The 16,249-nt window shown below is 40.2% G+C and overlaps 1 protein-coding gene across 3 annotated transcripts in view; it reads left to right on the top strand.

The window, feature by feature from the left end:
* The window catches only part of FGF14 (fibroblast growth factor 14), a 425,616-nt gene that overhangs the window by 66,079 nt on the left and 343,288 nt on the right, over nt 1-16,249 (top strand). The window lies entirely within an intron of this gene.

Raw genomic sequence — 16,249 nt, 5'->3', positions numbered from 1 at the left:
CTGAAGTAGTCTCTGGCCTTCCTCTGACCTTGACCTTCATCCTGTGACCAGGAATGTAACACCGCAGACAGCCTGTATTTCTCCCACTACCTGCATTTTTCTTCACTTTGTTTTATCTTAAGCAAGTCGCACAACATTTTGAGACCTTGGCTACCTCAGGTGTAGCATGGAAGAATCATTCCCAGTGCCTGGTAAAGCACATTATCTCCTTCCATGAAAGGCACTAGTTAAGTACAAAGTGTCAGCACTGTATTGCACGCTTCCATCAGGTTATTTTCTACCAGGCATTCTATTTTTCTCTGCATTTTCCAAATTTCTTTCTTCACAGGACGCTTTAGCCTCTTAAGGTCCTTTTGTATTTTCCATTATACCTCAACGACTTCACAGTTTTACAGAAATAATATTTCTTTTGTTGTCAAAAATGTATGTCAGTAAAATACAGCAGGATCTACTAGGTTTTCAAAGATCAGCCTTGGAGAGCAATCGGTGGAGACTGGCTGAGCTATGGAGCTCTACATGTGTGAGATGGTGATGTGTATGTGGCAGGGAGAAAGGTGAGAGACAAGGGATTTACAATCATAATTTTGTGACAGCTTGACAGGAGACATTAAAAAGAGTGGCAAAACCCATTGGTAATGTGAAAGTCGTTCTGTCCATTTCCAAATCCTTTTGTGCTCATTTGTTTTTCTCATATGTGACACTGGGAGCATCCACCTATCTCTGGCAAAACTGGGCATGTATGCCAGGTGTGGAAGCAGTTCCAACCAGTTTGGAAATAAATTGGTTCTAGGAAAACGCCTACCTGTACATTCAGATAGTATTTCTCAAATTGTTCTTCAACGTGATTTTCATCATCTCGGAGGATATTTTGAAAGATGCAAAATCTGGTGATGAAACAAGGCTGTTAGCAGTACTGACAGCAATCATCAGAGTAATTCTGTGGCAGTGGATGGTCTCAAATACTCCTGGAGAGGTAACTTAGGAAAACAGTACTAGAAACCACCATACAAGCTGAAAGTTTAGCACTACAGCCAAGTTCAGCAAGTGAGTTGTTGCAGCTGAGGGCTCCAGCAGTCCTGTCTTGGTGCACCTGCAAGCTTAGTTTCTTCTTCGTCCTGCATCTCAAGCACAGGGAAAGTCCTGATGGGTTGGTGACTTCAGTGCTCGGCACGTCTGCTCCGCCTGACCACGTGCGATGAATCCAACCGCCAAGTTCTCACTCCTGTTTCGCAGGGGAGCAGCACAGACATTCGTTCCTGCGCTCAAAAGCACCACGACAGAACCAGCACAATCCTTTTCACCTGACAACTTCTATATAAATAAAGAAGTAGAGTAGGTAAAACTGTTTGCTGCAACATTACCTAGCATAAAGTCTGATGGTTTCATTTTGTAGTTATCGAAAAAGTACATTGAACTGCATATTCTTTATACCAAAATGCTTTGGACTTACAGGAAAAGAAGAAACTGAATAGATATCATTTTACTAGCCTTTGCTGCTTCTGTGGTCTGCAGATAACACTGAGATTATGTTCTTTCAGAAATACTAAAATTTGTCACATTAATCTCAACTATTGAAACTGTTAAAAGCTTGGTGGTTTTGTCTGTCGAATGGCTACCACAGCATTTATTATCTTCTGGGATAACTGTGGTATACATATGAAGTTTGAAGGAGCTATTAGTTCATGTAGTGCAATTTTGGGTTGGCTGACAGGAGATTAAAATACAAGTAACAGTCTTGATCACTCATCTGACCGCCTCGCATATCCTACAGTTATGGGAGACTGTATCTAAGCCATCTGTGCCATAATAATTGCATTGTTAAAGAAAAAGATTGTAAAATGGCATGTTTAGCTCATGATATGAATGTTAAGGTGGGCCATTACCTATAGTGATGAGAACTTTGTGCTCTGCCTTGTGCTGTGTTGATGTGCAAGCCAGAGCAAGGCGGTAGACAAAGATAGATACTTTTCTCTCGTTCTTTACAAAAGCAGTGTGTTAAGACGTCCCCAAGTGGGTCTAGCATGGAAGGAAGCTGTAAACGCTGTCATTTGGGCATCAGTATCACTGGAAGGAGTGTAAAGGGGAGGAAACTATGACTTAGGTGAATCTCAGGTATTCCTATCTTCCTCAGGCAGCATTAATAGAAGACGATGGTCCCATCATACACAATAGTGTTACTGGGGCTGCAAGGATAGGAGGATCTGTCATACTTGTCTCCTGGAAACACAAGATCATTCCCTGTATTTCAGTAGGGAATTACTGCATTATTACTGTATTATTGAAATAATACTGACTTCTATTTTAAAAGCCCCAGCAAATGAGATTTGAATTTCTTCTCTTGCCAGATTATTCCATGGCTGAATGTAGGGCACTTTTTCTGGAAATATGCATGAATGTGCTTCTTCCTGATTTAATCCTGAAATTTAAAACTTTTTTTTGCCTTTTTTTTTGCAAGTAAAGTATCTCTTTTCCCCCAAACGGCTTTAGTAGTCTTCAAATACTTGTGGGACACTGCCTTACTCCCGTAAAGAAGCAGCCCTTTTATAATAAATGCATCTAATCCTTTTTCACACTAAACCACTTTGTGCTCCCTCTTATCCTCTTTATCTGATTTAGCCTTGCTCTTTAGGTGACATGGTGCCACTAATTGAATCTGATGATTCAAAAGTAGTCATACTCAAGCACTGAGAAAAGGCATGCACATATTGCTAAATAAGGTGTTTTAAAAGGATAGGAAATGATTCAGTCATCAAAAAAACTGAAAGACATCATCTTTGACTTCACTAACTTGAAGTTCAGTATCAGTAAACACCTTTCTGGCATAAAAGAATGCAAATCTGCTGAAACAAATACAGCCATTTTGCCTGCATTCTGAATATTAGCTTTCACTAATAAATCTTTTCAATCAGTGGGGCTTATCTTCCACTGGCAAGTACACTTTAAGTGTCCAGGACTTGCGAAATTAATTTTCAAACATGGGACACCTACTTCAGCACATAATGCTGGTAAGGTTTGAATGCCACAGATACAAGTGATATGATCACTGATGTTAGTCAATTTACTCAAGTTGTATTTTTTGATTTCCTCCAAAATCCAGGAGCAGCTGAGTTGAAAGTTGAGGGCACCTTCTTTTTCATCAGTAAGGGTACAAGATTGTTTACATCTCTTTTCTTTTAATATCCTTACTAAAAATGCAAATGTGTTTTTCCTATCGGTATTCTGTAGATACTATTTGTTTTAATAGAGTGTCACTCTCTGATGAGGGGCAACAACTCTGAAGATATAGCGTATTCCAAACTGTTTATTCTTTTTTATTTTCTTAACAAAACCTTTCCTTTTCGGAATAAACAGTTTCTTGCTTCATCCTATTAATTCACAAGCTCTATGTCTTATGCAAATTCACGATGTTTCCATTTCTTTTCTTTATTTGATATTTAGTGCAGATGAATGTAGTTAAAATTACAAAATGCATATTTTGGAGCTGAATCTTTAAGGACAGATTTTGCCTTGTTCCTTCACCAGCTCCACAGCAGATATTATCACCAGAAACAGATTGCAAAGGGTACTTACTGCATGGGGCTCCTAGAGAAAAAACTCCATGGTCCTTTCTTCCCCTTCCTGGATGTAAAGGATGAGTCCCTCAGCAGTTAAAAGCAGCATAAGTTATGCTGTAACTTTAAACAGCATAAAATTATGTTGAGGTCCATTTTAGCACTTCAGAGAACTGAAAATACACAGGTGCCATAAACACAAGAGCATATGCTAGTCCTTTGCAGAATGAGTCTGTTTTATCTGGGATAGCAGTAACTATGTATGTGCCATCGAGTTGATCTGGGCATGGGCAGAAAGTCTGACACACAAAAAAATGCATCAGATTTACTGCGTCCAAATGCACCCAGTCTGCTCAGCTCATAGGCAGGCATCCCGGGAAGGGAAGACTTTATACATGTGCACTTTGGAGCTGATCCGTATTGATGCAGTGGACATTTGCCTATGGCTTTCTGAACATGTGGCAACGTGGACAGGGCTCCTGCTACTGTACCGACCAACCCGGTAAACACTCAGACTCCTCTCATAAGCTCCTTCGGGTATTGCGTTAGTATAAGGTCTAGGTGGAGAGAGAGATGTGTGCAAAGGAGGTGTGCTCTGTGATATTTGTCTTGTGTTTCGCAGCATAGTGCTTGGCACGTCGAGCCGGACAGAAAGTTGTCTATTTTGCATAGGATCTGGACAGACGGCAACACCACTGAAATAATCATTCATATGATGGGTCAGGAAATGTATAGTTTACTGCAAATAAATAGGAGAATTTAGGCTTGGCTGCAGTTCTGTTTTGATGATATCACAACTTTAGAATCATCTTCTTCACACTGAAAATCTAACGTTTTCAAGAACTCCATTGCAGCAGAGTTGTTTTGTCTTGTTTCCCTCAGTTAGTCATTCCAGAACTTTTAAACTCAGACCATAATTGGTATGCTCTGGTTGTAGATGTATAAAATTATGCTTTTACTGACACATGCTCAGGCCAAGGATAACACTGATCTGGTGAATGTGTTAATCTCTGTTCTCAGAAGTATTTTATCTGAGGCATTGCTGAGAGAGATTATCAGTGCTGCTGGGGAAGTTTTTGCACTCCTACCTATAGTGTATCACCTGCATTGATGGTTCTTGCTGTAGATGACAGTACCACTGTCACTTTCTTCAGACAAGAACTTGATTTTTCTTAAGATTTGTTTCTAAAATGACAAATATTATTCTGGTCTAGCTCTAAGAAACAGATATTCAGTTCTAGTTGTATTAGTTATTCAAAGCCTGATGATGCCTATGTTCAATAGCAAAGAGGTATGCTGGGGCCACTTCTTCCTAAGTTTTTCATATGCGTAGTTCCCAATTCAGCTAGCTGCTTTAGAATCACATGTATATTGGAACATCAAATAAGCACTTTTGGGTGAACATGCATATAACTGTTTTGTTTTCATGGGGCATAAAATAGTTCTTGGTTTGCTTTGTGTGATTTCAAAATCTGAAAGCTTAGTGATGATATCAGAATGTTTTTAAGAAATCACTTGAAACAAGCCTATGTGGATTGTAAAAATTAACTATATCAGGTGTTGCATAAGAGGTTACAGAGAGCTTAAAACCCAAACTCCACGGAAGTTTTGCTTTTCCTCCTATTTTATCAAAATCCTGAGAAAAATGAGTGCTTATTTGTTTCCCAAGGTACGCTATCCATAGATGAACGTCGTGCAAAATAGGTAAAAAAGAAATGCAAACTGAGTATTCCTGAAATTTCCCAAAATAATTATTTTCTGTTGTGTATAGCAACAGTAAGGGAGCCCCTTGAGGCATTTGTTTGCTCTTATGCATTTGTGCAAATTTCAGTGTAGAAAAGCTGAAATCTTGGCAAAACAAAGAAGCAATGTTTTGCTTTTTGGGTTTGCTCTACAGCTTCAAGAGAACGTAAGGACTATGGGTGGAATCCATTTTGTTTAATTTTTGCTGTCTGGAAGACTACTGAATGTGAGCTATTTCTCCTAAGCCCTGTTAACTGCCAATAAAGAGGAAAAGGCAACTCAAGAAGGTGATAATTCTCATACTAAAATAGCCACTTGTGTTTTATCAGATAAATATCAAATATCTGACCCAAAAACGTGAACGCCTGAACGCTAAGTTAGATGGAGTCCAACCTAAGTCAGGAAACTGTTCTTCTAGTTCAGTAGCGACCATGCGAGGAATTCAGCTAGCATTTTACCTTCAGCGGGCAACTTTCCAAAATGGCCCATTAGGTGGTAAAGCTTGTTTAGCTTTGTGCAGTTTGTTGCCGAGGCAGTAGGCCAGGCAGGGATTTACAAGATGAAGGTGCACTACAGCTTTTTAAGGAGGGTCAGTTTTCTGTGGAAAGTTGTATTTGGAAATAGAAAACAGTTTTAAGGAAATACAAATGCAAATTCAGAATACGTAATCATTGAGAGGTGTTCCCTGTTGGATCCATGCCTTCCAAAGTTGAACACAAGCCTAAGAGAAGTTAGCATTTGGTAAAGGCAGATTTCAGATCTTTACATAGAGTCTGATATATTGATTCAGTCTGATTTTCATGAAGTATTAATGCCTGACATTAAGGGAACTCTTTTGTAGTATCCTTTTAAGCTTTCTTCTGTAAGATAGTTTGGGCATTGGATTATCTCCTATTTTCATATAAAACTGAAGTAAAGAAAATGGTAAACTAATTTTAGCTCTTGCCAAAGAATCTTTATAACCTTATTCATAGGAAAGAAAAAGCAGAGCTTATAAATAGAGTTAGATGCGGAGAAAATTGTGCTCTTCCAGGTTACACGTCCTCAGAAAGTTCAGGATGTACAAGACAGCTCTTCACCGGTGCAGGCCTGACTCGCTTTGCAGAGACAGAGAGAAAGCGACGTATGCCTACAAAAGAAATTGTGGTCTAATAAAAGGAAAAGAGAGCTCATCTAAATTAGCCCTCTATTATTACTACTGCAATATAACTCGGCATTTAATCTGAAGGTCTTTGTTCATCGCCAGTGTTCCTCTGCGTAGGAAGCCTAGAGCAGGTAGCGCTGCCCCTGTTCCCGTGCTGCCCCGGGCTCTGCTGCCTCTGCGCCGTGCAGGAGGAACGGGGAGGGCAGTGGCAAAGACGCTGCTGACTTGGTGTGACCTGAGCTTAGGCAGAAAATAAAGTAGTGCCAAAGCAGGAGTGGTGAGGCGGGAAGGGAAAGCCATATGCACCCCTGGGTGACAACGAGAGGAGAAGGGGGCAGCAGAAGCAGCAGCACCTTCCGCATACAGATCTTGTAGGCAAGACCGTGTCTGTCTGGTTGCATACACAACAGAGTTTGCTGCCCAATTTTCTGTCCCTTTGGGCCAGCATGGTATTGGGTCTACTGTAGGAGCTGTGTCCATGGCAGACTCTGGAGTGACCTGCCTGCCAGAGCCCAGGGGACCATGGCTTGGAGCACCTTTTGAAGAACATCAGGCAGCAAACAGAAGCAACTGGGAAATATCTCTGCAGTTTAAGAGCTTCAATATGTAATTACAGTGCAAATGAATCATCTGGCCAGTAAAATGTGATTACTGATTCATTACATCAGGCTACTTAATTTTCCTTTATTAATATATTTGCTCACTTGGAGGCTGCGAGAGAACACCACTTTTATGAGAGTATCTGACTACAGCTTTTACAGAAGGAGAGAGTGCCTTGTTGTCTGTTGCTTTTAGGATATATTCTATAAGAAAAACTTTTCTAAAAACTAAGTCATACAGTGAGAAGTCTGCTAGTCTGTGTATCAGAGTTTCTGGACAGAGTGAGTCTGTAGGTACTGAATTTTGCTCATACTAATAGAGGCGATCATAGTTGGACATCAAACGAACGAAGGTGCTCCAACAGAAACCAGGAGGGATCAAATATTCTTCCAGTCCCTCTCGATGATAGGTTAACTTATTCCTGCCTTACAGTCAGAATAATTCATCATTCTTCTCATTGCATCTGCTGCTCTGTAATTTTAATTGTCCCAAGGCTTGGTTTATTTAAGCGTACGCTGCATGACACTGGACATCTGATGTGACTCCTTAGCGCTGTGGGCTTCCACCCCGCAGGCAGGATTTAGAGACGATTGCAAATAGAGCTGTGTGCAACATTTTCTTCAAGGAAAATATACTCCATTTTTTTCTGCCATCTAATGAACAAACAGTTTTGAGGAACATGTTATTTGCTGAAAATGTTTTTGTGCCAGTGAAAATGTTTATCTAAGTTGCCTGCCTGGTTTGTCTGCAGAAATGCTAGTGCTATTTTATGAGATGATCTTGAGCTTTGAGGTGAGTTGGAATGGACTGCTATCATGGTTGAAATTGTATTTTATTTCTTCAGCTTTCATAGGAGCCTGATACCATTCCATATCATTGCAGAGGTCTCTATAAGTTACTGTAATGCCACTTCGAAAAGGCTAAGGTTGCCTTTTGAGTGATTTCTTGGATTCAGATTGATAAATCATATTGCATAGCTTTTTCAGTGTTTGAGATGCTTGCTGTTATAATTACATGGCTTTGAACTGTCTCCTTGCCCTTGTCCCATTTTTGGAAATTCAAACAAATTTTGGTCTGGCATTCAAATAAATTTTACACTAAGGTAAGAGGTTCAGGAGAAGGATTGGTCTTGTCAGTCTATGCTGTTAGAATATACACGTATATGCTAGATAAATTCAAGTAAATAAGGTGGTAGATGAGATAATCAGACATTTATTCATCCTCACCACTCAAATTTATCTTACGATTATCTGATTTTCCCTGTTCTTAAAACAAGGCCTATGCAATATCCAAGCTATTGCTGATGAAAAAGGTAGCCTTGAGCTGATGTCTTTCATCTGTGAGGTAATATCAGTTCCTCATGACGTCTCAGAATACAATAAAAATGGCATTTTTAACATTTATCCCTTTCTCCCATCTTTCTGTCCTTCACATGATAAATTCTTTTCTTTTCCTACATATTTTCTGTCTTTTTTTTTTTCCTATTATAGGGGAAGAAATTCCTATTTAAAAAGTTCCTATTATTAAAATTCTTTTTTTCCTATTATAGGGGGAAAAGTTCCAAAACTTAAATGCGAACACAAGCAGCAGTCGTGAGCACTGTTTATGTATAAATTAGGCGAGTGGTATGCGAGCATCCAGCAGATGTGGAGCTGATAATCATGTGCCAGCATTCAGAGGCAGAAGATGCATTATGCTTAAACACCGTTGACCATTCACTAATTTGTCTTTGTCAGAGACACCAATATACTAAACCTCTCAGCTGCTTCAAGTGGCTGACCTTTAATAAACACACACTGCTACAAACAATTTTCTTTCTTCTGGCAATTTATGGTACTTTGTCCCCTTCAGTACAAAATATGCAACCACCCACTGCTTTTTCAAATGATGTTCAGGTCAGGTGAGTGAGAATTAAAAGTTTGGTGGCCCACGTTCCTGAAAGTTTTTCACTGAGGTAAAGGTTTTGTTTCTAGTTCTGAAGGGTTTTAGATATATGCATAGCAAATATTGTCTAATTAGGTGTCTGCTATCAGACAGGTAGTACACTTAAAAACAGTGACATTTTTACATGTAAATGAGTTTTTATGTATAAATGTATAGGCGCTAAATAAAGGGGCTACCTCTCGATGTTATGCATTTGAACTTATTTTGACTGAAAGATCTTTAAAAATCAGATCCTAAACATACTTTGTATTTTAAGAAATGCTTACGTAAAATATTATTTACTTTTCAGAAATCAACAAAAAAAAAGCTCAATAACAATAGCTGTCTAAAAGCAAACGTGCTTAGTGTATTAGAATGATAAAAATACAATTTATAAAGCTAAGGCAAATTATCAATAGCTAAAGGAACTAAAAGAATTTTATCCCAATTATTTCATCTGTCTAGTTAATCAGAAAGTTTAAAAGAACTAAACGAACCCAGGAAAACACAAGAATAGGGGGGTGGACAAAGATAAAAGTGGTAAATGGTTATATGCAAGAGTGATGCAACTGTGATTTAATTGTGAAATTTTCAATTTACAGGCTCTTTGAGATGTCTCATAAGCTGCTTATTAACTAGGAGATAATGCAATATTACTTATCTAGACATTCACTTCTTGAGAGGGTGATGTCATCTACTGAAAGGGCAAGGAGGAACTAATTTTTTTTTTTAAATTCTTGATTTTATTCTTTCCAGTGGCATAAGAATGTTTTATTCAAGAGTTTCATAACTTCCCATGCTGTGTTTCCACCAGACTATAAAACATCTTGGAGCAGTAACCCACCCATGCAATAGAAGAGAACAGTAAGAAAGACGGCAACATGCACAGAACTGCCGCTGTTACAGCGGTGACTGTTTAATGATATAAGGGATGCTCAGTTTGCAGGGAGAGGCGTTATCTTTTGTAATGTCAACCGATACAGTCAGAAAAAGCAGTGAACTCAGGTGCACCCTTCACCCTGATGTGTGAGGTTGAAAGCTCACCTGCGGCTTCTGACTCTCTCAGCTGATCAGATGAAATATACCGCCTTTCCCCGAAAACTGAGCTGTCTTCACGTAATTTGGAGGTGTAGCTGCTACTGCCTTCGGGCTGGGAACCGGACTAGATGCCTTCTCGAGTTCCCTTCTGGGGTAGTCCTCAAGCACTGACCTTCTTTAAATGTGAGCTTTCATCCCACTCATGCCCACTAGACCTCCATGGCAGCTCCTGGACAGCTAAGCCATTTTTACAAAAAGTTCAGTTCCCTTATCTTGTCAACACGCACCGTTTCTGTTTTGCCATCAGGATGAGCTATGCATGAGCCGCTATGCATTGCCTCTTGTCAACTGCAGATCCGTTATAGCCTGTGTACCTGTAAGAGGATCACTGAGACTTAGCAGGAGCCATTAATGCACTTATACACCCATCTCTGTTTACTTGCCTTTTTTGATAAAATCCTGTGCTTTGGAGTCGGATGAAGATTACACATATCATTGTTGGAATAAGTTAAACGTTTACAGATCAGAATCTGATCCTGTGTAAGCGTGAGGCTCACAGTTATAAACAGCATTCAGTGAATCCGCCTGCTTCGACTGACTACAATCAGAAGAGAACAGATAAGGTACTTTAAGAAACAGACCTTCTCTAATCTAATCTACTCTGTGCATAATTTGATTTTATTCTGACTCAGAGGAAAAGTGATTTTTTTTTGACATCTTTACAGAAGCCAGATCAGCAGACTTTCCATCTTGAAGACTATGTATTTTAATTAGCTTAATAGCCCAAAGGCTGCAAATGTAAGTCCCTTGATGTGAAAGATGGGAAGACAAGCAAAGGAGATGTCAGGAAGAGTGTCCATGGAAGATACGTAGCCTGCAGGGTAGTAGTCACCAACTTCTAAGGATCCCACTGGGGATACTGCACCCTTTGAAGGGTTTTACAGCCACTCTTACTCAGGCTCAAGAAGACTATTGTAGCATATTTAGGCCCTCAAGCAGCTGTCTCAGTAGGGCCTCGAAATAACTTCTATCCAGGCCTGTCTAGCTTGGATACTAAGTCCATCAAATAAGCAAATGAGAACCAAGCAAAGAAAAACCTTTTCAAGAAAATACCATCTTCTCCCCAGACAAATCTGTTTGCCTACAAGTTTCTCAATCCTCCTACATAATTTGGCAGCAGAATTAAAAGAGTTTAGATTCATTTTTTGTGGTGCAGAGCTGATTTTAATCTTCTTGCCAAGGTGCCCCCTTTGTTAGGCAAAACCCTACCCTCCTTCCCTGTTCTTCCTTCTGCAGCAAAGGTCTGCATCCTCAAAATACTATCTCCAAGACCTTTTTGACATTTTTCAGACACTAAGGCTATTTCTACTGCTAAATAAAAGAAAACCAAGGATCTTGATATAGTTCGTAACCATTTTCTTTAGGATTAGGTCCTCCAGAGCAGACCGGCTGTATGGAAACAATGTGGCAGGTGGCCTCCGTTCTCATTCGGCCCTGCGTGGGGAGCACATCGCTGCCCTTCAGAGCAGCGTTTACGAGTGTGGCACCCAGCCTGTTGCAATCCCTGGGGAAGAAGCGAGTGCTTAACCCTCCAAAACTTGGGACACAGTTGCAGCACACCACGTGTGCTGCCTTTTGGCGCAGTCTGTCCTTTATGGAGTGAAGTGTCTGCAGAAAAGTGACTAGGGATTTTTTAGAGAGGGTAGTAAATGCGGCTTCCACTGTGTGAGGAAATATCAAATAAGCAGTGGAAAACTTCTGTGATTTAGCAGCGTAGGTGTACCATAAGAATCTGGCAAGTTGTGGTGCAATATTCAAAGACTCCCTTTGAGCTGTGTGGCTGAGGTGACAATGTGGGTTCTTGAGATATTTAATTTTGCTGCAAGCAAGATATCTGGGAGGAGTTAAACATTAACAAGACTGCAGTGCTTCTGATATCAAAATGGTGCTGCATAGGCACAGCTGCCTGTTTGCTATTGCCAGGGTAGCCTTTGCTTTATAGTTTTTGGATGTGGCTAGTGAAGGCATGAAGACCCCTTCTTACTGCCTTTAACACCATCATATCCTTCTGCAGGTCCTGTAGCATTCATAGCTGGATCTCCCCATGACTATCTAAGACAGATTTCCTCCTCTAGGACTTTCATCTAAATAGCCTATCTCTTTCTATATTCCTACTGTATAGGTTGCATCTCCGTTTGAGGACACCCAATAAACATATAGTATATTCTTTCCACCATCTACCCCCAGTCCCTATATATTTTTTTTTTGGTGCAACTCTTCAAGTTTTGTTGTGATGAAGAAAAATAATTCATCAAGAAGTCCATAAAACCAGAAACAGGTTGATTTTATCTTTCCCTTCTCTCGCTAGATTTTGTGTCCTTTGCAAACTTCATCTTGGTAAGGACAAGTAGAAAATATGTAATTGTTACAGCCAAGGGTTTTCCAGCCACGTACAGTGATTTCTGATGTCTAAAATTCTTACAGTGAGGTTTGAGCCTTGCTGCACTACAGTCTTTGACTCCCACTGACCTTTAAGGGAGACTAGCAAAACAGTCATTACAATTTTTCTGCCAGGACAGATTTTCTTTTGCTTTCTGCCATAATATATAGCAAGAGAAATGGAAAAACAAAGTTGTATTTGTTGAAAAATTGCTATCCCTCAGCAAGCATTTGGCATCTTATCTTATAACTGAGGCAAATGTTGAAGCTGCGTTATCCAGTTCCTCATCCTCATCCACCTCTATTTCCCTGCTGGGGTTCAGTGAGGGCTACCACTGGGGCATTTGTATGGCAAAATCTGCAAGTAGATGGATTTCTGTGCTCCTACAGTGTCCTGAGGGAACACAGAGGTTGTCGTCTACATGTGTAGTAAGTAGCACTGTTGGTAAGAGTTACAGTCCTGTCCAGAAATGGTCAGTTTAAATTTCTTTGATTTAAGTATTTGATGCATAGATTAATCAGGTCAATTGATTATGGTGAATTCTGGATTTATAAATTAAGAGATATCCTGCTCTTATCAGAGAGTCTCTCTTCTTTTCTCCCAAGGGTAGGAGATGATTTCTCAAGGTTCTCGATGTCTTTCTCTTCTTCCCCATTCTCAGCTACTAGAATTGATAGCAGGCGAAATGTAGACCTTCATTTTGCTTGTAGATTAAAAAACACTAAAACCCTTTCAAAGGAACCAGGGTACCCAGTTGTCAACAGTGAAGAGTGGTACTCTTCGGCCCAGTCACCAAGGCATCTTAAAGGCATCTTAAAGAAAAGGCTCCAGCTGACATATGACCACTTTACCCAGTATTTCTTTGCTTCCTAAAATGTGTCAGATACTGTAGTATGAGCAATAATTTTTAAAATGATAGTTCAGCAACTTCCTTTTTTGTCTGAAAGGAACGGTTCAGCAGAGGAATAAAGATTGGATGTTTTGCAAACAAACTTTGTGTTATAAAATATAAAGACTCAAGAATTCATTTTACCTTTCCTGTTAATTTGTCATCTGGAGATGATCATAAAAAGAGCTGTTGCAGGGAGGTCAATGTAAGGAGCGTCCAGTCATTGCTGTCATCTTGAACTGTAGTTCATTCTTCCGTATACTGAATCAGGATTTTTCAGCCTTTATACAACTATGGAGCAAAAATAAAGCTTGAAGATGCTTGTCCATCTTGATTGAAGAATAACATTAGACAATACATTTTCAAATTAATGTAAAAATACATCATCCTCCAATACAACAGGAGTTTCTTTCTTCATCAGTCTGTAACTGGATACTTTGGATAGATGGGATGGATGGGCCAGCGCTAACGGTATGAGCTTCAACAAGGCCAAGTGCCGGGTCCTGCACTTGGGCCACAACAACCCCATGCATCGCTACAGGCTTGGGGAAGTGTGGCTGGAGAGCTGCCTGGCAGAAAAGGACCTGGGGGTTCTAATTGACAAGCGGCTGAACATGAGCCAGCAGTGTGCCCAGGTGGCCAAGAGGGCCAATGGCATCCTGGCTTGTATTAGAAATAGCGTGACCAGCAGAAGGAGGGAGGTGATTGTCCCCCTGTACTCAGCACTGGTGAGGCCACACCTTGAGTATTGTGTCCAGTTCTGGGCACCTCAATATGAGAGAGATATCGAGGTGCTGGAGCGAGTGCAGAGGAGGGCAACGAAGCTGGTAAAGGGCCTGGAGAATAAATCTTATGAGGAGCGATTGAAGGAGCTGGGACTGTTTAGTTTGAGGAAGAGGAGGCTGAGGGGAGACCTCATCACTCTCTACAACTACCCGAAAGGACATGGTAGAGAGATTGGTGCTGGTCTCTTCTCACAGGTAATTAGCGATAGAACAAGAGGGAATGGCTTCAAGCTGCAATGGGGTAGGTTTAGGCTGGACATTAGGAAAAAATTCTTCACAGAAAGAGTGGTTAGACACTGGAATAGGCTGCCCAGGGAGGTGGTGGAGTCACCATCCCTGAATGTGTTTAGGAGTCATTTAGCTGTGGTGTTAGGGGATATGGTGTAGGGGAGAACTTTGTAGAGTGGGGTTGATGGTTGGACTCGATGATCCCAAGGGTCTTTTCCAACCTACGTGATTCTATGATTCTGTGATTCTATGAACTTCTGAGGAATGAGTTTGTTTGTGTGAGTTTTGCCATTTTGTTTGCTTTTAACACTCTGCAAGCCAAATAACCACCCTTTTTTCCGCACCGGAGAATTCTTTATCCTCTGATAACTTCAAAACTATCAGACAGTTTGTGGCTAAACTACCGTGCTCTATGGTCTACTCTAAGAAGACAAGATTTCCTAAGCCGCTTTCTCTCCAAAGGCAGTTTTTCTCGGGTTATTTTGCCCACCTCTGTCTGTCTTTCTTGATCTCCTGAAAAATAGCAAGTGGATTTCACTAGCAAGCTAGCAGGCTTGAAATCTCTCCAGCCAGCACTGCTGTAGCTGAATACCCCCTCCCTGCTGTTCTTCCCTCCAGCAGCTCAATAGTCACCAGTGAGTCCTTACAGATGCTCCTGCCCCGTCTTTCAGGTTACAGATATGGCCCCCAGTTGGATGGGTTTGCTCAGAGGCATGGATTTAAAGGGTAGAAAATTTTCAGGATTGTCCTCCTTTGCTTTTGAAGTGAACTGTCTGACTGGTCTCCAAGGGTGCCCTTCACAGTCTCCAGGAAAGTATCTCTACAATCACAGAATTAAACCACTGCTTTAAATACACACTTCAATTCTTCAACCGAATCCTGTTAGATAATGAAGAAATTATAGCTCCTAACAGTGAATTCATTTGGTAGCATACCCAGTTTTGTTATGTTCCTAATGGAAGTTACAGAACAGGCTCAAAATGACTATTAGATTATTTCATCTGGCCTTTTTCCTTTGACATAAATTATTCCATCCACATTGGTGAACTTGACATGGCAAGGCAGGGTCAGGAAGAGGAGATGTCCAGAGTACAGATGTCAATGCTCAATTTATATAGATTTGGTAATTAATTTACTGAAGCTCGAACCTTTCCAATATGTTGGTTTTCACTTTCATCATGTATAACATTGTGCTTGCCAGCTGCCTGCCCAAATGAGAACTGTGCATTCAATCAATAATAGAACTAGGGATGCACCTTTACAAAAAGTAGATTAGAGCAGAAAGGGAAACAGAGCAGAGATGCTGGAGCTAGCTGCCATATCTTAATGATCTGTACAGTTATGTGTTTTCCTTTTTCCTAATATTATGCTGACTCCGGATCAAGTGTCTGCTCTAAATGCATAGGAGAATTGGGAGAAAATATTACATAAATGGAATATTAGAATTTACTACTGCCTTTGAGAAAGTAGTGAATTTGACTTCGTCTTTTCAGGCACAATTTATTGAGATGAATTTATTCATCACTTAGTCTTTGCCTTTTGCTGGAATTTTTATAGGTCCTTTCACACGTATCTCCATTTTTTTTTTGTTTTTAAGGGCTCGATTCAATAAAAAGACAAATTGGTTCTCTGCTGCATGTTTCATACCCCAAACAATGGAGGACGCACTGAGAAATATGGAAAATACATACTCTGAGATGCTGGGAATATCAGAGTTTATATGCATGATTTACAATAGGTACTTAAAGATGGAACTTCTAGAGCTAAGAGAGGAGATAAGGATGACAGATATACTGAATAATAAAATGTATTTCATTTTAAAAGAATACAGAAGTGACAATTACTCATGCATCTTGCACGTGGTTAGCAGCAATCTCTCAATGAAGAGCTAGATAAATATAAATAAAT

The sequence above is a fragment of the Chroicocephalus ridibundus genome, chromosome 1, assembly GCF_963924245.1.
Source record: "Chroicocephalus ridibundus chromosome 1, bChrRid1.1, whole genome shotgun sequence".
In the NCBI taxonomy this organism is placed as follows: domain Eukaryota; kingdom Metazoa; phylum Chordata; class Aves; order Charadriiformes; family Laridae; genus Chroicocephalus; species Chroicocephalus ridibundus.
Note: the sequence above shows the minus strand (reverse complement) of the source record. Positions and strands in the feature narration are given on the sequence as shown.